The 23331-nt window shown below is 39.7% G+C and overlaps 1 protein-coding gene across 2 annotated transcripts in view; it reads left to right on the top strand.

The window, feature by feature from the left end:
• Dbf4 (DBF4-CDC7 kinase regulatory subunit) overlaps positions 1 to 23331 on the top strand; it is a 61742-nt gene that overhangs the window by 32728 nt on the left and 5683 nt on the right. Inside the window, exon 12 of one of the 2 annotated variants that reach the window (XR_012445166.1) lies at positions 3330 to 3567. The exons of the other annotated variant lie outside the window; for it this stretch is intronic. The gene's annotated coding sequence lies outside the window, so the exon portion shown is untranslated. The remainder of the gene's footprint in view (positions 1 to 3329; positions 3568 to 23331) is intronic. 2 annotated transcript variants of the gene reach the window in all.

Here is a 23331-nt window from a genome sequence, read left to right as displayed (position 1 = left end):
CCCATGAACCTCATGCTTCTACCCATTGTACTCAATTTTCTTTCTCTTCCCAGAGCCTTTAACAGCCACTCAAATCATTTCTCACTGCCCACAAGTCCAAATATATCCTCAGGAATGATCAAGCTCACCATGGGAAATTCTGCCTATTGGGAAGATTTTTCCTGTGACTGACGTTCAGTGCCACCCGAGTAGAGCTGTATGGCAGCTTCATCTATTTTCATCTTGCACCCATAAAAGCAGCCAATCTATGAGCCAGGTTTGGGTTTTTCCTCTTTTCAGGTGGTTTTAGGGTTGGACTTTACAGGTACAGGTGTGACCTTAGGGGCTCACAGCAGTAAAGGATGACATGGAGGACTGGGTTGCCTGATGATGAAACTTCCTTGAGCCCTCTGGTCCTGCTCTTGCTCAATTCTGAATAAATCAATTCCATCTCATCTCAGCACTGTCCAGTGTTATGATTTGGTAAATCTCATAAAACTCTAGTTCATGATTGACAGTTGTGGCCATATGCTGGATATTCACCTCATGGTAGGTGTTTTGCTTCTCATATGTGATGACGATCTCAAACAATACATTTTTTTTTCAAGAAGTGCATAACCCTTCACTGAAGATGCCTTGGCCTTATTCTAAAACCCCCAGAGTCTGGGTTGTGACTTCCTTTGGCAGGCTTGCCATAAACTCACATCTTTTCCTACCACTGAACCTCTAGAACCTTTGAACTTGCCTGGCTTTATGACCGCAGAGACCTTTTTTGCTTGAGGGCTCCATTCCCAGCTAAAAGTCTCATGGCTTGTTCAACACAGTTTCCCCAGTTAGTGCCCTACAGAACCTGAAGAGGCCTACAAGGCGCTGTACTTCCTCCTTTATGTTTGAGAGGTTCAGTATGCAACAATTTGTACTTTGGATGAGATATTCTGGCATGCCCCTAACTAAAAATAATCTGAAAGTGTTTTTTGTAGCACGCCCCTGAGTCTTTCACCCTCTGGAAAACATATTTCTTATCAAATTTTCAAATGTGCCAGCACCTTCTTGCTCATCTGGTCCCATAAATATAGTACAATCAATATAATGGATTCATACAATACTCTTTGGCATCTAGATGACCCAGATATCTTCAAATTAAAATATAACAAAGAGCGAGAAAGTTTAAATAGCCTTGGGGTAAAACTATAAATATATACTGTAATCTCTTCCCTGTGAATGTAGTTTCTGGTTTTATTTCTGATGGGGATGGAAAATTACACACCTACCTAATTAATCTCTGCAAACTATGCACCTGATGTCATGTTCATTTGCAATAGGAATTATATACATCTGACACTGCAACTGTAATTGAGGTACTACTTAAGGCAATTTGTGATAGTCTATTGTCATTTTTATGATCTATATGAATATGATAAGCATCAACTATTCCTGTATATTTTGGATATTTAACAGTGGCCCTAATTTTCTCTATCACCAGCACTACCACTACCCACATTTATGATATTGTTTCTGATTTATTCTGTTGGCTGAGAAGTAGAGGCAGTTTCAATGGTTAGCACTCTTTTCCTCTCTAATAGTTTTTACTCTATAAACCAGGGATACAATGTATGGGAGATTATATGAAGAATTAAGTATTTCTTTTCTGGTAATACATTCAGGGACTAATCAAATGGCACAGATAACTCACAGTGAGCCAAACCTTGGACAGGACTCCTGTATACTGCTCCTGTATACCCCCACTACAAACAAGAGCCTTGGGTCACAAGAACCAATGGTAATTCATGCTCACCAACAAATATTTTGGCACACCCCTTCCCCCAGTGCAGTTACACAAGTAAATGGAGATAGGTACATTTGTGGAAGGACTAGGGAGTAATTGCCATGTGTACCTGAAATATGTTGCAGGGTCCTTGTCCTGGAGACATGGCCTCTTTTCCAGGCAATGGTTTCTGTAAACTGACCTAAGGCTAGACACAGAAAAAAAGATCACATATTTATTACTGATGATTTCTTTCTTTTTCTTTTTCAATCTGATTTAATAATATATATTAAGTAATGCCTTTATTGGCTGTCTATCCATTTGGCTCCTACCAGTGTCATGTTCTGTTCACCAACTCCATAATTCTCAAGGATTAGACTTCCTCTGGCTGTCTCTTTAACACTGCCCTTATGATAATTATGGTCACTTGGCTGTTGAGTGATTTGTGAAACAATCTGGCCTTCATTGTTTCAGGTTTTATCAATCCTATTGCTTTCAATGAGTCTAATTCTTATCACGAGCAGGCCATGGGTATAAGGTTGACCGTCATTCAGGTGTTAAATAAATTAACTTAGGCAGGAACTAAGTTGCTCATACACTCATTTTATTGCAGGAGTTACAACCCAACACTTGATACCGCCTCAGCCTTCCCAAGCTGTGCTCATCTTGCAACCTGATCTTAGTCCATCTATGGCTGGCTCCAAACCAGTCCTGGCTAGTTCTCAATCTCCATACGCCTCCAAGACGCCCAGGGAATCCAACAGGCCATGCGAAGTCTGGGTCCACCTTGTCTGGGTCTGTTCTCAAAGGAGCCATGCGTGTTGTCAATCAGGAGGAAGTGGCGATGGTCTCCTGGCGAGTGGAGTTAAATATTTGTAGAGGAGCTGTTTATTGGAGCCAGTTTAGGGTTGCTTCATTTGCATATCAGCACCAGCTTAGGGTTGGCTGATTTGCATATCGGGCACCATATGGTATGTGTTTACATTATAGGGATTCCAAGTGCACACAATATTATTTTCATATAGGTTTTAAGGTGTATTATATTTTTATACAATTTTCAGTATGCTTAATGCAAATCAAACATAATACTCATAACAACCTACCCCCCCCGACCAGTTGACTGGTGGGGTGAAGGAGAATCAAAGGTTATTTAGAATGAATATTAAAACACACATCTCAAAGTAAATATTCACATCAGAACAACCACATTCACAGCACACCTTAAATCTTTTTGTAAGAGAGTGGTAGAATTAATAAGAGTTATCCATTTATCAGCCATGCTCAAAGAGCCATTATGCACAGATTTCAGAAATGTCTTTTCAAACAAGAGGGAGTGATAATGTCCTATATAGCATTGGGAGTAAGATGAAAAACATCCAAAATAATAGCAGGGAGTCCTATGGTTCCAGGCGAGGTGGAAATGAATAACAGAAATGGATGCACACCAATGAGATGCAAGTATGATAGCCAAAAATGCTGAAGAAGGTGGGTGGGGATTGATGCATATATTGAAATGGCATTGGAGAATATTCCTCACAAACCAGGAGAAATGATGGTGAAGTATATAATAATTCTTGTCTTGTAGGTGGTTAGGAGGCCAACTGTTATTATCAGGCAGTATGGGCTGCCAGAAGATGGTGAGAGTCTCATCCATAGGAGAAATAGCCTGTTCATTAATAAGGTGAATGTCAGTACGTGAGCCACGTCCAGCTGATGACCCAATGTAAGGAGCACTATTCAGGCAGATGACAATATCATGGGAGTCGATCCAATGTCCCAATCTGGAGTCCTTTAGTGTGTCTGCTGAAGAAACTACAGCACAGGTCAGTGGGAAATTGAGAAGTGATGCCATTCTGTCAGCTGTCAGAAGCCGATGTTAATAGTAGAAGGTTGGTGGTCCAATCGATGTTGGTGAAAATGTTGCAATATGCTATTTATCCCATCTCCATTGTTCGGTGATGGTGTCCATTTGGTCTCGTCCAGGATGGCCAACAAGTATTCTTTGTGCGTGCGGGTCATAGGCATGGGGAAAGGTGTGAAATTAAAGTAGGAATAGTAGTATTGTCGATGTGAAATTAAGTATAAGACATATGCAGCAAGACCGATAGTGCATGTTGCTATTGTTGCTTTAGCAAGGGTAAGGTATGCAGAGTTAAACTCATCAGAACTTGACAGTGGTGACAAGAACATCTAGTATAGAAGTGTAGGACAAGAATGAAAAAGGTAATGATGGAAATAGTGCAACAAAGTGATGTGACTGCAGAAACAAGGATACTAATCAGCCATGTCTCCTGCATTCCATGGTGGTAGCTCCGTGGGTCCTGTTAGAAAAAGAATAAAAATATTCCTTTGGCAAATATACAGGTGGCCCATGATGTTTTTTAGAGAATCTGTATTGGTGTATTGGTGTATTGGTGTATTTGGCCTTCCAATTGATGAATGCCATATATTCCCAAATACATTTGTGTACCACTTGTCAAAAAATGTCTGTTTTTCCAGGGAGCAAACTGGCATGCATGGATTTTGAGTAGTGGGTTCTAGTTGGGTATGAGGAGAATCAATCATTTTTAGCACATCTTTGGGCACGGTGTGCAATAGGAAAAAAAAGAAGATTGGGTACAAATGAACTCTGTTATTGACAGTCAAAGCTGCAAGCTAGTAGTGCACCCACTGTAACAAAACGATGTATGGCTTGGTGGTGTATGCCCAGATCATGGCATAGTAAGTGCCTCCAGAACATTATGTATAATGGTTCTGGGTCTGTCCTATTTATACCCATATAGATGGAGAATCTAGCAGGGCAGAAATGACAAATAGAGATAGGTCTATTTAGACCAAAAAGGTGATGTAACACAAAGAGGGCATCAGGGTCAATATGCTGGTGTCTAATAGTGTAGAAGAAGATGTCCTTGAAGAAGTTTCCGCCAAGAAGTTCTGGGTTCCATTGACATCTATTATTGAATTTCCTAGTCTGAAGGTAGTGGAAGTGAGATGCCATGATTTGTTGTATGAATCTTCCACATGGTTTCTTTTAATACTTTCTTCTCTCTGGACCTGCAATATGCAAGTAGAAGTTTAATGGCAACTATTAACACTAGTAGCAAAATTGCATGGTGTCATAGATCTTGAAGCCAATGCCAAAGATTAAAATGCCAAATACAAGTCACATTCAAGTATACAAGTTTTATAAGAGTGTCGCATATTCCATAGTGTGTAGGTTTGTAATTGGAATGAGCTAACGCAAAGGTATCCATTTCCACAATATGTACTATTTTATGTAGGGTTTCCAGTTTGGTGTCCATGAGTTTAAATTGTTTCTGAATCTGTGTGTGCATTGACTGGAAGATGTGCATTTTCTTGGATGTATTGATCCAGTGTGTTAAACTGTTCTTCAGGTTGCTCTGCTGCAAGTATGTCTCTGCCTATGATGTCTGGAGTGATGTGCTCAGATACTGAAAAGTAATGTCATGCTTCATAGCAAATTTTGTCCCAAACTTGTCTAGATTAAGAAGTTGTATTGTAGTATCTGTTTGGCATATGAGTAAAGGTGACATTTAGTTTATATGGGCCGTGAATGAGATGCTATCCATTGTTTAGGCTTAGTCTAGCAGAGTCAAAACCTGTGAGTCCCCAGATAGAAAAATTCCAATTTTTAAAGAAAACTTCAATGGTCATGTTGTCTGCTGAACATACTACAAAGTTGTTGTGACCCAAGGTTCATGCAGTGTCAGCCAATCTCATTGGGATAATTTCCAATTCATTAAGTTCATGTTTTAATGGCTCAGTCAAAACAGAGTCCTTGAGTGATTGGTATCATTCTGTCCCATGGATAATAGAAGGCCTTGGTGGCATTGATGTAAAGGAGTTGGGTGTGTGAAGTTACATAAGTATCGCCCAACTTCCTTGGGATGGTAGTAAAATGAGCTGTCTTAAGATTGTCCAGGAAAATTTGCAGGAGATGTATAGTGCAGATACCACTAGAGCATTCAGAGTGATATCTATCATCCATGATTGTCTTGAATGTTGGTGTTTCATGACCTTGACCAGTGATGAATAGGGTATGAAGGTCATTCATCATGGTGTCTAGGATTTGCTCAGCTTGAAGGCACTGGAAATTTCAAGGTCTCAGCATACGTTTTCTGGAACATTTCTAAGTTATGCTGCTCCATCTTACTAATGCGTTTTTCGATAGCAAGCATTTCCAAATGCATGTTCTGAACAATGTGGTTGAGAGTAGTAAATCCATCTGACAAAGCATGTATGGCTTGCGTCTGATTGACTGTCACTCTTTTGAGACCCTCAATGGCAACACAGAAAGGTGCTGTCAAGGATGCGGTGATGGTAGATGCAAAAGCAACACCTAAGAGAAATGCTACACCAGCTGCTAGTTGTAATGGTTTCCTGGCACGAACATTATTCCATAAGTAAAGGTAGGAATCTTAATGTTTGGGCAGAGGAAAGGTGATGGTGCCAGTGCTTGAAGATTAAGGGTCATGGTAATTTCCCTAATTCTGGGGTTGGGTAGAACGCAAACACCTGTAGAGAAGATAGGGTGTACCAACAGTGGATATAATATCTCTATCTTGGACGCATTCATCTTAGGAGCAAAGAGTACTTCTGGTCTGTAATGTACTGAAAGGAATTTATGAGTTTCGTGAAAGCCTCCTCGGTCCATAATGCATGGTGTATCTGAGAAGTCACGGATATGACAGCTATGAAAAGAGGCTGGAAAGATGTATATTTGGTCCCAATCAATGGGATAGTAGCTATCCTTGGGATTTTCACCAAAGTATGGCTTCTGTGCTGTGAGGTCCACAATGTCCCATTGCTCATTGGTTGGTAGTAGCATATAGAAATTGTAAGGTATGCCAGTGTGGATGTGATAAGGATGCCCTCACCAAATTGCATTCCAGCTGTATGCCACCATTGTATGGTTCTGTTGGATGCCTCTGAGATATTGTTGGTGATGTCCTTGAAATGGGTCATAATGAAGCCATTGGTCTTCAAAATAGGTGGTATGTAATCTGTAATTGCAGTTCCATTTCAGTGGTATTCAGTCCTATTGGCTCTACTTTGTAAAAGAGCAGTATAGTTATACTTAAGAGGACTGGTAGAGTTGGCACGTATATTAAGAGGGACAGGAAATTCCTGAAAAGAAGTATGGTCAATGACCTGGGAGGGTATATATGCACCCTGAAATTATATCATTTCTAACTCACAATCTGAATCCTCATGGTCCATGGTATCACCAATATGTTTGTATTCAGCACCATGAGGTGCCCAGGCATACATGGTCATATTGACCTGTTTATATTGAAACAGCATATTCATATATTATAGTTTGGGGAGAAACATATTGTACATACCAAAATAGTAATATGATTTCCTTAGTTGACAATATCTAGGAATCATGTGTACCATAATGTGCCATGAGTCATTGATAAATATTGGAATATTACCTAGTATGGTCATATTTGGTTCATAAGTACCATTGATTAGCCAATAAAGTTTGGGTTCCTTCCTTATTATACTATCCTGGTTTACAGTAACACTGGTAGCATCATAATCTAGTTGTTGGAAAGCAATGGTCAAGTTATTATGGAGACCAGCCCAATATGAAGCAGAAGAATTGGTAATGGTAATTATATGGCCAGAGGAAGTAACATTAATGTAAGTAACATTAATGGAGCAAATAAAAGCAAGTCTACTGCTGGCTACTACACATGTAGTACCATTAAGGTAGGTGTTACTAAAGTGAATAGGGGTCAATGAGTTGTTGGTGGAATTATATGGCTGGAAAATATTCATAAGTGCACAGAAATAAGACTGACCTTTTAAAAAGGGAGGGTCAGGTAGGTTTCTATCTGGAAGTCTAGAATTAATAGCAGACCGAGGTTGTGGCAATGGATCAGTGAGGATGATTGGGAATCTATGTCCCCAGTGGTAACATTTTTAGCCAAGTAGGTACTGGTGGAAAGGATATATTCCTGATCAAGTGATCATGCTTGTACATATTCCAATAGGACAAGGACCCATAGACTGGTAAATTGGGGAAGTCTGCAACACAAATAATAGAATACTTAGTATTGTTAAGTTCTGGGTATAGGCCATATAAGTGCTCAAATGGGCACATATCACCATAAGGGTAGGATGGTGGTTTAATTGTATGGAATTGAAAGAGTGGTTTTCTTAGATTTACAGGGATAGGATCAGTAGCAAGAGTGGGGGAGAGGTAATAGAGGTAGAAGAAGTAGGAGAAGAGTTTTCCTCTATTTGCTCCTCCTCTTCGTTCTCGTCCTCCTTGTGGTCGTCCTTGTAGTCATCATAGTCTTCTTCCTCACATAGCTGTGTGGTCACATTGTATTTCCCTTCGCATTGCAATTCTTGATAGATCCAAGGGTAGAAATACAGGTTCAAGAAAGTTGAAGTAGCTGCTTTTTGGCAAGAGAACGTTGGTATGTTTTCGAGGGTTAGTTCGATTGTGGTATCACTGGTGTCCTTGAAGTTTACTGCGATTGATGACTGTAACATCATGCCAATGTGTACTCTTCGGAGGCAGCTCACATAAATTGCTGACTCAGCAGTGACGTTTCTCCATAAGTCCGATTGTACACAATCACTAGGGTCATCCTTATGGGTACTTTTCACCTCTGAGTACAGGAGTTCTCCGGCGTCTATATGAAAGAGGTGTTCAACTGTATAGCATTCTGTTTTCATGTAGGTTAACTTGTTGAGGGTGTGACAAAAGGCATAATGAGCAAATAAAGAGTTCGTGGCATAGGTGAAATGTCCAGGGATTAAAGATTTCCAATACCCAATGATGGAACTCACATTGATAGAATCGAAGTGTTGTCTGCTATCATTATAGTCAAAGGTGATATTAGCTGGTCTTCCTCTGGTGGTGGTGGTGGTGTTTAAAGTAGTAATTTTTGTATGGATGGTTTTAGATGTGGCCAGCAGGATTGTAAGTATAGTTGGAGTCTTCATTGTTGTCTTTGGAGGAGCCCAAGTGGCTCGGTTGGAAAAAAGTTCTCCACGTACCAATTTGGTAAGCAGTTGAGAATAGTATCCACAACATTTAGAAGAAGTGGTCCGTAAGACAGATGGTGTAGTTGGTGAATTTCTTGCAAATCAAGGTCATGGTCTTGTTGGTATTGTTCCCACCGAAGTCTCTTGTGTGGCAAATGGTGTAGTGTGATACTGTAGTTGTAAGGATCCAAACTATGAACGGAGAAAGGATGATGAATTTGACAAGCCAAATTTGTGAAGAAATCCAATTTCTGCAGTTGGCAATATTAGATGTCATTGTGGAGATATCTGATCCAATTTGGTAAGGTTCAAGATACCTTTACCATTTGTGGTCCAAGCGGTGTTGCCCTGGTTGTGAAAAATGATTTCCTGTGGACAGAGAAGGTTGTTCTGGTCTTTCTTTAGTATCTTGTAAGGTAAGATAGGCTGCTTGGTTGTAGTTTACTTAGGATTGTCCAGTACTTTGGAAATGCTTCCTCAAGGGGGCTTCTTCTATATAGTCTACATCTTGAATTAAGTTCAAAGCATGCTATCTCTAATGCCTTGAGAATCGGTGTGTCACTTAAGTGTGCCAGTTTTAATTTGAGTAATCCATTATGTCTTTCAATGTTCCCTGCTGCGGGTGGGATTATAAAATAAGTGATAATTCCACTGTATATTCATAGTACAGCCCATTTCTGAATAGCTGCACCAGTAAAATGAGTACCTTGATCTGACTCAATAATTATCGGCATGCCATTTCTAGCTATCCAACACCAAACAGTGTTGGATATGGTCACTATTTGATTTGGTGCTTTATGTGCTTTTGCTAAGAGGAGACCCGTATGGGTATCCACAATAGTGCATGCATAGTAATCCTTATGAGTTTTTAATGGGCCAATAAAATCAATCTGAATTAAATAATTAAAGGAATCTGGATTATAGAAAGGGCTGGGAGAGCGAAATTCAAATCTAGTGATTATGGGCAATCAGGACATTTGGAGATTGCTACTTTACATTGATGCCAAGCTATTGGTATATTCCTAAAGGCTGTCCAGGAAAATAAGGCATGAGTGCCCGCATGGCCTAGCATTCTATGTAGGTCTAGGATTTCACTATTGGAGATGTTAGAACTTGGTGGAGGTTTAGGAGAATGCCATATGGGATTATGATGTAATGTAACTTCAGTATCCTCCTGGTTCTTAACAGACCATGGGTGTTTATTCACTAATTTAGTTTTAGGTATTGGAGTGCGGACTTGCCAATTAGGGTCATGTTGTAATGTGACCTTAGTATCAGAAATATTGGTTACTTTCCATGGGGACTTACTAGAAATTGTCAGTTTTGAAGTTATTAATGCAGCCAATTTATCAGCTTTGTCATTATGGGCATGGGTAGGGTCAGTTTTGGATGTGTGAGCATCCGTGTGGGTGACATAAATTTTAATGTGTTTGGAGGCCTCTGCTATGGCCATCCAATCTTCCCTTGACCAAATATCGTTACCATTAATTTTCCAATCTGATTGTTGCCATTTAGGAGACCAAATGGAAATATCATTGCAAAGGCACCAAGAATCAGAATAGATTCGAACAATTTTATTTATTTTTTCTTTTTTTTATTTTTTTTTATTCATATGTGCATACAAGGCTTGGTTCATTTCTCCCCCCTGCCACCACCCCCTCCCTTACCACCCACTCCACCCCCTCCCGCTCCCCCCCTCAATACCCAGCAGAAACTATTTTGTCCTTATCTCTAATTTTCTTGTAGAGAGAGTATAAGCAATACTAGGAAGGAACAAGGGGTTTTGCTGGTTGAGATAAGGATAGCTATACAGGGCATTGACTCACATTGATTTCCTGTGCGTGGGTGTTACCTTCTAGGTTAATTCTTTTTGATCTAACCTTTTCTCTAGTTCCTGGTCCCCTTTTCCTATTGGCCTCAGTTGCTTTAAGGTATCTGCTTTAGTTTCTCTGCATTAAGGGCAACAAATGCTAGCTAGTTTTTTAGGTGTCTTACCTATCCTCACCCCTCCCTTGTGTGCTCTCGCTTTTATCATGTGCTCATAGTCCAATCCCCTTGTTGTGTTTGCCCTTGATCTAATGTCCACATATGAGGGAGAACATACGATTTTTGGTCTTTTGAGCCAGGCTAACCTCACTCAGAATGATGTTCTCCAATTCCATCCATTTACCAGCGAATGATAACATATCGTTCTTCTTCATGGCTGCATAAAATTCCATTGTGTATAGATACCACATTTTCTTAATCCATTCGTCAGTGCTGGGGCATCTTGGCTGTTTCCATAACTTGGCTATTGTAAATAGTGCCGCAATAAACATGGATGTGCAGGTGCCTCTGGAGTAACAGTCTTTTGGGTATATCCCCAAGAGTGGTATTGCTGGATCAAATGGTAGATCGATGTCCAGCTTTTTAAGTAGCCTCCAGATTTTTTTCCAGAGTGGTTGTACTAGTCTACATTCCCACCAACAGTGTAAGAGGGTTCCTTTTTCCCCGCATCCTCGCCAACACCTGTTGTTGGTGGTGTTGCTGATGATGGCTATTCTAACAGGGGTGAGGTGGAATCTTAGTGTGGTTTTAATTTGCATTTCCTTTATTGCTAGAGATGGTGAGCATTTTTTCATGTGTTTTCTGGCCATTTGAATTTCTTCTTTTGAGAAAGTTCTGTTTAGTTCACATGCCCATTTCTTTATTGGTTCATTAGTTTTGGGAGAATTTAGTTTTTTAAGTTCCCTGTATATTCTGGTTATCAGTCCTTTGTCTGATGTATAATTGGCAAATATTTTCTCCCACTCTGTGGGTGTTCTCTTCAGTTTAGAGACCATTTCTTTTGATGAACTGAAGCTTTTTAGTTTTATGAGGTCCCATTTATCTATGCTATCTCTTAGTTGCTGTGCTGCTGGGGTTTCATTGAGAAAGTTCTTACCTATACCTACTAACTCTAGAGTATTTCCTACTCTTTCTTGTATCAACTTAAGAGTTTGGGGTCTGATATTAAGATCCTTGATCCATTTTGAGTTAATCTTGGTATAGGGTGATATACATGGATCTAGTTTCAGTTTTTTGCAGACTGCTAACCAGTTTTCCCAGCAGTTTTTGTTGAAGAGGCTGCTATTTCTCCATCGTATATTTTTAGCTCCTTTGTCAAAGATAAGTTGCTCATAGTTGTGTGGCTTCATATCTGGATCCTCTATTCTGTTCCACTGGTCTTCATGTCTGTTTTTGTGCCAGTACCATGCTGTTTTTATTGTTATTGCTTTGTAATATAGTTTGAAGTCAGGTATTGTGATACCTCCTGCATTGTTCTTTTGACTGAGTATTGCCTTGGCTATTCGTGGCCTCTTGTGTTTCCATATAAATTTCACAGTAGATTTTTCAATCTCTTTAATGAATGTCATTGGAATTTTGATGGGAATTGCATTAAACATGTAGATTACTTTGGGGAGTATAGACATTTTTACTATGTTGATTCTACCAATCCATGAGCATGGGAGATCTCTCCACTTTCTATAGTCTTCCTCAATCTCTTTCTTCAGAAGTGTATAGTTTTCCTTGTAGAGGTCTTTCACATGTTTTGTTAGGTTTACACCTAGGTATTTGATTTTTTTTGAGGCTCTTGTAAATGGAATTGTTTTCATACATTCTTATTCAGTTTGCTCATTGTTAGTGTATAGAAATGCTAATGATTTTTCTATGTTGATTTTATATCCTGCTACTTTGCTATAGCTATTGATGATGTCTAGAAGCTTCTGAGTAGAGTTTTTTGGGTCTTTAAGGTATAGGATCATGTCGTCTGCAAATAGGGATATTTTGACAGTTTCTTTACCTATTTGTATTCCTTTTATTCCTTCTTCTTGCCTAATTGCTCTGGCTAGGAATTCCAGTACTATGTTGAATAGGAGTGGAGATAGTGGGCATCCTTGTCTGGTTCCTGATTTTAGAGGGAATGGTTTTAATTTTTCTCCGTTAAGTATAATGCTGGCTGTAGGTTTGTCATATATAGCTTTTATAATGTTGAGGAACTTTCCTTCTATTCCTAGTTTTCTTAGAGCTTTTATCATGAAATGATGCTGGATCTTATCAAAGGCTTTTTCTGCATCTATTGAGATGATCAAGTGGTTTTTGTCTTTGCTTCTGTTAATGTGGTTTATTACGTTTATTGATTTTCGTATGTTGAACCACCCCTGCATCCCTGGGATGAAGCCTACCTGGTCGTGGTGAATAATCTTTTTGATGTGTTGCTGAATTCGATTTGCCATTATTTTGTTGAGGATTTTTGCATCAATGTTCATTAAGGAGATTGGCCTATAGTTCTCCTTTTTGGAGGTGTCTTTGCCTGGTTTTGGGATAAGTGTAATACTGGCTTCATAAAATGTGTTTGGCAGTTTTCCTTCCCTTTCTATTTCGTGGAACAGTTTAAGGAGGGTTGGTATCAGTTCTTCTTTAAAGGTGTGATAGAATTCAGCAGAGAATCCATCAGGTCCTGGACTTTTCTTTTTGGGGAGACTCTTGATTGCTGCTTCAATTTCATTTTGTGTTATAGGTCTATTCAGGTGATTAATTTCCTCTTGGTTCAGTTTTGGATGATCATATGTATCTAGAAATCTGTCCATTTCTTTTAGATTTTCAAATTTATTTGAATATAGGTTCTCAAAGTAGTCTCTGATGATTTCCTGGACTTCCATGGTGTTTGTTGTTATCTCCCCTTTTGCATTCCTGATTCTACTAATTTGGGTTTTTTCTCTCCTCATTTTAGTCAGGTTTGCCAGGGGTCTATCGATCTTGTTTATTTTTTCAAAGAACCAACTTTTTGTTTCATTAATTCTTTGTATGGTTTTTTTGGTTTCTATTTCGTTGATTTCAGCTCTTATTTTTATTATTTCTCTCCTTCTATTTGTTTTGGGATTTGCTTGTTCTTGTTTTTCTAGGAGTTTGAGATCTTTCAATCTTTTTAATATATGCACTCATGGCTATAAACTTTCCTCTCAAGACTGCCTTAGCTGTGTCCCATAGGTTCCGGTAGGTTGTGTTTTCATTTTCATTGACTTCTAGGAACTTTTTAATTTCCTCTTTTATTGCATCGATGATCCATTCTTCATTAAGTAATGAGTTATTTAGTTTCCAGCTGTTTGCATGTTTTTTGTCTTTACTTTTGTTGTTGAGTTCTACTTTTACTGCATTGTGGTCAGATAGTATGCATGGTATTATTTCTATTTTCTTATATTTGCTGAGGCTTGCTTTGTGCCCTAGGATATGATCTATTTTGGAGAAGGTTCCATGGGCTGCTGAGAAGAATGTATATTGTGTAGAGGTTGGATGAAATGTTCTGTAGACATCTACTAGGTCCACTTGATCTATTGCATATTTTAGATCTTGGATTTCTTTATTGAGTTTTTGTTTGGATGACCTATCTATTGATGATCATGGAGTGTTAAAGTCTCCCACAACCACTGTGTTGGCGTTTATATATGCTTTTAGGTCTTTCAGGGTATGTTTGATGAAATTGGGTGCGTTGACATTGGGTGCATACAGATTGATGATTATTATTTCCTTTTGGTCTATTTCCCCTTTTATTAGTATGGAATGTCCTTCTTTATCTCGTTTGATCAATGTAGGTTTGAAGTCTACTTTGTCAGAGATAAGTATTGCTACTCCTGCTTGTTTTCGGGGGCCATTGGCTTGGTAAATCTTCTTCCAGCCTTTCATCCTAAGCATATGCTTATTTCTGTCGGTGAGATGAGTCTCCTGTAAGCAACAAATTGTTGGATCTTCTTTTTTAATCCATTTTGTCAAACGGTGTCTTTTGATGGGTGAATTAAGTCCATTAACATTAAGTGTTAGTACTGATAGGTATGTGGTGATTCCTGCCATTTAGTTATCTTAGTTGTTTGAAGGTTTGATTGTGTGTACCTAACTTGATGTTACTCTCTACTGTCTTGCTTTTTCTTATCCTGTGGTTTGGTGCTGCCTGCCTTTTCATGGTTAAGTTGGGTGTCACTTTCTGTGTGCAGGATCCCTTGAAGAATCTTTTGTAATGGTGGCTTTGTGGTCACATATTGTTTTAGTTTCTGCTTATCATGGAAGACTTTTATTGCTCCATCTATTTTGAATGATAGCTTTGCTGGGTAGAGTATCCTGGGGTTGAAGTTATTTTCATTCAGTGCCCGGAAGATCTCACCCCACGCTCTTCTTGCTTTTAATGTTTCTGTTGAGAAGTCTGCTGTGATTTTGATGGGTTTACCTTTGTATGTTACTTGTTTTTTCTCTCTTACAGCCTTCAATATTCTTTCCTTAGTTTCTGAACTTGTTGTTTTAATGATATGTCGTGGAGTAGTTCTATTTTGATCTGGTCTGTTTGGTGTCCTGGAGGCCTCTTGCATTTGTATGGGAATATCTTTCTCTAGATTTGGGAAATTTTCCGTTATTATTTTGTTGAATATATTACGCATTCCCTTCGCTTGCACCTCTTCTCCTTCTTCGATGCCCATGATTCTCAAGTTTGGTCTTTTGATGGAGTCAGTGACTTCTTGCATTTTCTTTTCACAGGTCTTGAGTTGTTTAATTAATAGTTCTTCAGTTTTTCCTTTAATTACCATTTCATCTTCAAGTTCTGAGATTCTGTCTTCTGTTTGTTCTATTCTGCTGGATTGGCCTTCCGTTTTGTTTTGCAGTTCTGTTTCGTTCTTTTTTCTGAGGTTTTCCATATCCTGGCTGTTTTCTTCTTTAAAAGAAGAAATATTATTGTCTATTTTTGTCCTGAGTTCATTTATCCATTTATTCATTGTGTTCTCTCTTTCACTTTGGTGTTTATACAGTGCTTCTATGGTTTCCTTTATTTCTTCTTTTGCTTTTTCAAATTCTCTATTTTTATTGTCTTGGAATTTCTTGAGTGTCTCCTGTACATTTTGGTTGACCCTATCCAGTATCATCTCTATAAAATTCTCATTGAGTACTTGTAGTATGTCTTCTTTTAAATTATTCTTGTAGGCTTCATTGGGTCCTTTGGCATAGTTTATCTTCATTTTCTTGGAGTCTGGCTCTGAGTTTCTGTTCTCTTCATTCCCCTCTGGTTCCTGTACTAATTTTTTGCTGTGGGGAAACTGGTTTCCTTGTTTTTTCTGTCTTCCTGTCATTGTCCTTGGTGTTGTTACTGTCCCTGTACTGTGTGTAATTAAGTATTTTCTAGCTTGTAATAATAACAATGGTAATATTGAGAATGGAAGAGTGAGCTGAGAAGGAAAGGAAGAAGTTAAAGAAAAGGGGAAAACAAATATACAGACAAGAGGGAGAAAGCAGAACAAGGTATCAGACAAGGGAGTTTCAAAGGTATAAACAGGGAGTGTTAGTGTACTAATCGACAGTAAGCTGAACAGACAATAGAGTGACAGAGAGAGGATTGAAAATCGAAGATAAAAAAAATAAAAAATAAGTATATGAAAGTAATATCTATTTATAAAAATGAAATAAAATAAAATGTAAAATAGAAAATTAAAAAAAAAAACAAAAAAAAACAAAAAAACTTCCAAGTTTATATGCAATGCAATTTCAGTCTTAATAATTTGGATGTCCGTCTCAATCTCCAGTCCTGGAGTTGGTGCCTCAGATATTGTTCTGTAGTTGTCTCATCAAAGGGGATGCATAAAGTAGAACAAAACTACACTCACACACACACAGAAGAAAGAAAAAAAAAAAAAAAAGCCCCACCAAGTGTCCCCAGTTCAAATGCAATACAGTTTCAGTAAGTTTTTCGGCTTGCAGGTGTAATTTGGTTGTTCTCTCATCAAAGGTAGGGAGAAAAAGAAAAAAAAGCATCTGGAGGCAGTTCTGAGAGTGGTATCTGCAACTGTGGCTTGCCTGCCTGCTGCTCTCAGCCTGTAGCTGGCGGCGTTATTTATGCAGATCTCTGGGGTGAGCTAGCACTCACCTGGTCCCACAGGCTTTGTTTGCTCAGAGTTCTCCTGTGCGGGGGAGGGGGGCCTCTGCCACAGGCTTTCCCCTTTCCAAGCACTGGGAAAGGTGCCACTGCCCCGCGTTGTCAGGCCTGCGTGTTTATTTACAGTTCACGTGGGACGTGGGTCTTCCCTCCTCTCACAAGCGTCCCCGCTCCTGGTTGCTGGGCGCGCCCTGCTCCCGCCAGAGCCTCTCCGGCCTGCCCGGCTCGTTTATTTACAGTCCCGGGAAGGATTCCCTTCCCCCAATCTTCAGCGCTCAGGGCGCCCCACCCTCTTTCCAGCGTGTCTTAACTGTTCTTATTGCTTATTACTCAGTTTCTCTTTTTTTCCCGGTTGGAGGTCAGTCTGTCCAGGGGGCTATGCTGCTCTGGCCAGGCTTGTCTGTGGGGGAACCGCGGTACCGCGAAGCTCACCTGGTCCGAGTCTTCCCAAGCCGTATGGGCGCCGGCCACTGTCGGCCCCGGGGGCCCTCCTCGGTTCTCCTTTTAACGTGAAGTGGAGATTCTCTGCGCCGGCTGGAGATGTGGAGGGGTCAAAGTTATGCCTTTTCTCGGTGATTATGCCTGCAAAGTGTGTCTCCAGCGTCTCTCCAAGATTTCACTATAGGAGGGTCGCTTTCTGCTTCCTACCTCTAGCCGCCATCTTGGAATCTTCTCGAACAATTTTATGACCCTCCTTCAGGGAATGGCATATAGCTAATCTAGCTGCAGGAACATCGGCATATTGCGCAGACTTACTAGTGCGTTGGTCCTGCAGGATATGGCCGTCCGAGGGTCTCCAGGCTGCTGATTTCCAGTGCAGCTTGCCTCCTTTAATAGCCGATGAGCCATTGGTGAACCAAGTGTTAGTTTGGGTGGGCGACCAGAGGGCTGTCCCCCAACTTCCAATAGGTGACACCTTTTGGGGAGGGGTGATAGTAACAGGACATGGAACAGTTGGATCATTAGCTATGTCCTTAATCCATGCAGGTGTCTGCCCCTTTATCTGACGCCCTGTGGTTCTTAAATTGCTCTTGCAGATACCACTTCCATTTCAGGACCTTTGGTTCTGTGGGTGTACCCACTAATTTTTCACCTTGCATATTGATCCAATCTAAGAGGGGTAGTGGGCTTCGGACAATAATGCATTGATCCTGCAGTATTAGGCATATAGTTCTCAGCGCTTCATACAGGGTCCATGTCAATTTTTCAAATAAGCTATGTTTTTCCTGAGAGTAAGGGAAGCATTTGCAATAGAATGCCACAGGTCTATTAGCGCCACCTGGTGGTTTAGCAAAAACGGACTAGTTATCATACCTGTTGACAAATAAAATGTCCAAAATTACCGTGTCTGATGGACTGATAATATATAATTGACTAAATTCTGAAATAAATTTTGTAGCGGTTTTGAAGGCTAGTTTTTGCTCTTCACCCCAGACAAAGTCTGAGGCCTTCCTGGTTACCTTATACAGAAGTTGTAGGATAATTTGGAGATATGGAGTATGTATTCTCCCGTATTCAAACAAGCCAATTAAGTGTTGCATTTGGGTCTTATTTTCTGGTGGTTTTAAGTTAGCAATTTTGTTTATTACTGGCTCCGGAACCTTAGGACCAGTCGATGTCCAGATAATGCCTAAGAATTTAACCTGTTGGGCAGGTTTTTGGATCTTATCAGCATTAACAGTCCAGCCATTTTTGGTTAGAGTCTCTACCAGCGCATTTAATGATAGTTCAACCTCCCTAGTCTCATTACCAGCTATAATTATATCATCCAAATATGACAATACTAATGTTTTGGGATGCAGTTTACATTGGTCAATAGACCACTGCAATGTTATATGAGCAATGATAGGGCTGTTCTTATATCCTTGTGGGACTTGTTTAAATTGATATTTTTCAAATATCAATTTAAATTTTTTTTTAAAAAAATTACCAATTTTTCATTGGTAAGCTCTCTCAATTCCTCATCTAGTGGGATAGTAAAAAACATATCCGAGAGGTCAATAGTTGAAAACCATGTATATGCCCCAGCCTGTAACTTATTAAATAACTTGGCAATTTCTGGCAGGTTACCTGGAATTTGGGGTGTTTACTGATTAATTTTCCTAAAATCAACTGTGAATCTATAAGTTCCATAACATTTTTTTTACTGGCCATACTGGACTATTACAGCTAAAGGATTGTGACCTTTCAATAATGTCCTCCTCAGGTAATCTCTGGACACACAAAGTAGTATCATCGTGACCACCTTTTATAGGGTATTGTTTGGTAAAAGAAGGTGGGATGGGGGCAATTTTATCAGCTGTATAGAAACAGAAGATAATGCTACTCCTGTTGTCTGCATATTCTTGAGTTGTCTGTAAGGTATCCATAAAGGAAACAAAAGTGGAATAGCATCCATTCCTAAAATGTCCATAAGGGCTGGCATAAAAGCTGCTAAGACTGGGATAGGGGGTTTATCATACAATAAAATTTCAATGGTTTCTCTGGGAGCCCTTGTCCTACTGTTTACCCCTTGGATATCTACATTAATGCCTGTGGGTTTCAGTGGTACAGAAGATATAATGGTTATTTGGCTCCCTGTATCGACTAGGAAAGTTAGTGCATGACTTGTCCCCAGACACTTGCCCTCAGTAGGGGCCTTAGGAGGAGCCTTAGTGGAAGCAGTGAGGGAGACTACCTTAGAGGTTTCCAAATTTCTGACTTCCTTAAGGAAATCAACTATGTCCTGAAGAGTTTGTGCGTGCACCAGGGAAGTGGTTAAAGAGAGTCTCATGTGGGCTGGAGCCCCATTAATAATTATCTTTTTCATTTCTGGTTGTAGTGGCACTGCCAGTGGCATCAGGTATTTGGTATAATATATCTTACATAAAATTCCCAATTTTCTGGTGAGCTTGATAGCATCATTCAGGTTTTTCTATGAGCTGTCCACCTCAAGGGCGGAAAGTCTAAGTCTCTTATAGCTACACACCATACTTCTGATAACCATCTAAAGAGAGACATGACTACCTTAGGGCGTGCTTCCACGGCTGCCCATAATCCTTCATAGATGTGGGCATTTTCAATTATCCTTGAACACTGTTTCATCTCATTGCCTGAGAGTTTGAGTGAGTCTGCCCCTGAAGACCAGACTTGCTCAAGGTAAATAACATCCTTTTCTCCTTTTTGTGCATATTCTTGTCTATATTGTTGAATTTCTGGTCTAGTAGGAGCTCTATGTTCTACAATAGTATTTTCAAGTTTATGTCCTTCTAATCCTTCCTCATCTTCTATGCTTTCCTGTTCATCCCTATGCACACCCTTGGAGGTGTATATGTCATTCTTCTGGTAGTACATGGGCAGGACTGTTGGGATTTTTCAGTATCTTGCAAGAATGGGTTATTGCTGGACTGAATGATCTTAGTAGCTAGCTGCTTTCCTTTGGATCTATATGCATTGATACCATCTATAATTTTGCATAATATAGCTGCTACCTCAGATTTATCTGCTAGAGCAATAATAGGGTTCACAGTGTGGGGGTTAGATAGGGGAATCTGAATATCTATCCCCTTTTCATATCTGTGTTTCAATTTAGTTTGTACTGCTTTCTTTAACAATTTCAAGGGGGACCCCGGCTCTAATCCCACCCTGTCAGGTACCTTGCCACATCTAGACTTTAGTTTAACCCATCACTGAGGCACCATGGCATTTGGGGAGCAATCCTGGCTGCAAGTGTGTATAAGGCTTTAATCAGCTTTTTTCTGCAATACCAACAGAATGCTGAGAAAGAATTTATCATACAAATTTGTTTTGCCAGGAGGTTTTCCATGTATCTATAGAGTCTTTTGGAACACCACCCCCTCATGCCCTTGTGGTTCCACTGTCGCCCTCCAACCTATTACCTGGTCTTCAAGCACATAGGCCACCTAAGACTTTATGTGCCTGTAGGTGTTATGGTAATTAAGTTCCTCTGGTGCCAGCACCAACTACCCAGTCCTTACCAGCTACAAGGGCCCCATAAGGCACAATGTAACTGGTTTGCCTTTGTTGGCGTTATAGCACGATGGAGGTAGTTGATAGAGGTTAATCGTGAAAGTATGTCTAGATTCCTTTACAAGGGTGGGTGGTGGGTTTTCTAATCCTTCTTTGAGGGGTAGAAATATAGCCAATTTGTTTTTAATTTGGTATGGACCTCCGTCATTTCTAAAATAGCAGGGGACAGTGTAAGACTGACCATCAGTCAGGCACTAAATAAATTAACTTAGGCAGGAACTAAGTTGCTCATACACTCATTTTATTGCGGGAGTTACAACCTAACACTTGATACCGCCTCAGCCTTCCCCAAGCTGTGCTCATCTTGCAACCTGATCTTAGTCCACCTATGGCTGGCTCCAAACTGGTCCTGGCTAGTTCTCAATCTCCATAGGCCTCCAAGATGCCCAGGGAATCCAACGGGCCATGTGGAAGTCTGGGTCCACCTTGTCTGGGTCTGTTCTCAAAGGAGCCATGCGTGTTGTCAATCAGGAGGAAGTGGCCATGGTCTCCTGGCGAGTGGAGTTTAAATATTTGGAGAGGAGCTGTTTATTGGAGCCAGTTTAGGGTTGCTTCATTTGCATATCAGCACCAGCTTAGGGTTGGCTGATTTGCATATCGGGCACCATATGGTATGTGTTTACATTATAGGGCTTCCAAGTGCACACAATGTTGTTTTCATATAGGTTTTATGGTGTATTATATTTTTATACAATTTTCAGTATGCTTAATGCAAATCAAACATAATACTCATGACATTCTGTAATAGACTTGCCTACCATTGGCTATGGCATACAGAGAACCACCACTATACATTTTAGTAATATTGGTGACCTTCCTTCTAAGGCATTCCTCATGGCATTGGTGAATAGTGTGTTATCAGGAACTTCCCATGGAATATATCCTGATGAGTTTTTGGCACTAATATAGTCACTCATGTATGCCCATTTCTCTTCCTGTACCATGGAAATTAAATTCAAGCAATTCATTTGACTTAATACAAGGTCATCAATTTTTTTTTCTGTCCTGGGGTTTGAACTCATGGCCTTGTATTTGCTAGGCAGGCACTCTACCACTTGTTCCACAGCCCCATCCCTTTATGTTTTAGTTATTTTTCAGGTAGGGTCTCACATTTTTGTCCAGGTGGGCTTGGACTGTGATCTTCCTATTCATGACTCCCACATAGCTAGGATAAGAGCACACCATTATATCCAGGTTTTTTTTGTTGTTGTTGAGAGGTTTCCCTAACTTTTTGCTCAGGCTGGCCTGAAACTATAATCCTCCTGATTTCCCCCTCCTGTGTAGCTGGGATTATAGGTGTGAGCTCATCAATTCTTATAAACTTCAAATAGCCATACCATCAGCAAGTTCAAACCAGATCCCGAGCTCCTTGTCAGAGTGCTAAATCTTGTGTCTCAGTAGAGTCCTCCCAAATTATGTAACTCTCTATATAATCTTGTTGGTGATCTTGTTTTGTGTCATTAAACACCAATATTGGGTTTGTAGATATTTTGGATTTTAGACATTCTGGCAGTAGTGGTAGTGGGATTTCATCATTGTTTTAATTTGCATTCCCTAATGGCATATGATGCTGATTGTCTTTACATATGCTTATTTGGCATCTGTATATCTTCTTGGGGAGGTGTCTGTTCAGATTGTTTGTCCTCCCCACCTTTTTTGAGGTGAGGTCTCCCTGTATAGCTTAAGTTAGCCTTGAACTCAAAAAACCTCCTGTCTCAGTCTCCCAAGTGCTGGGATTATAGATGTGTACCACCACACCCACCCAGCTCTTCTGCCCATTTTAAAACTTTTTTCTTACTGTTGAGTTTTAAGAGTTCTTTGTATATTTTTAGATACCAATCCTTTATCAGATATATGTTTTGGAAATGGTTTCTCCAGTCTTTTTTTTTCTTTTTCTTTTTCTTGACAAAGTTTCTCACAGAAGTTTTTAATTTCAATGAGGTAAAACATCAGTTTTTTTCTTTCTTGGATCATGCCTTTAATGTTCCATCTAAAAAGTCACCTCCAAACCTAAAGCTAGCTAGGTTCTCTCCTACAGTATCTTCTAGGAGTTTTATACTTTTGTGTTTTACACTTAGGTCCATGAATTTTTGAGAAATTTTTATTGAGGTTGTAAGGTCTACGTCTAGATTCATTTTTATGCATGTGTGTGTCTAGTTGTCCCAGTAGCATTTGCTGAAATGGCTAGTCTTCCTAACACTATTGAATAGGAGGGTGGGAGTACACATTCTTGCTTTATTTCAGATCCTAGCAGAAGAGCACCTAGTTTCAAACCATTAAGTGTGATGTTAGATATATGCCTTTCATAGGTGTTCTTTATAAAGTTAAGGAAGTTCCTTTTGATTTCTAGTTTACTGAAAGATCTTATCATGATGAATGGTTGTTGGGTTTTGTCACATTTTTCTGCATCTATTGTTGATATGGTTATATACTTTTTCTCCTTTAGCTTGTTGATGTAATGGATTACAACAATGGATTTTCAAATATTGAAACAGTTTTGCATACCTAGAATAAATCTCACTTGGCCAAGATGAATAATTCTTTTTGTTACATTGTTAATACAATTTTGGTACTATTTTATTGATGTTTTCAGCATCTG

This window comes from Castor canadensis, chromosome 2 (assembly GCF_047511655.1).
Source record: "Castor canadensis chromosome 2, mCasCan1.hap1v2, whole genome shotgun sequence".
NCBI classification, from domain to species: Eukaryota; Metazoa; Chordata; class Mammalia; order Rodentia; family Castoridae; genus Castor; species Castor canadensis.
This window is presented reverse-complemented; position numbering and strand designations above follow the sequence as displayed.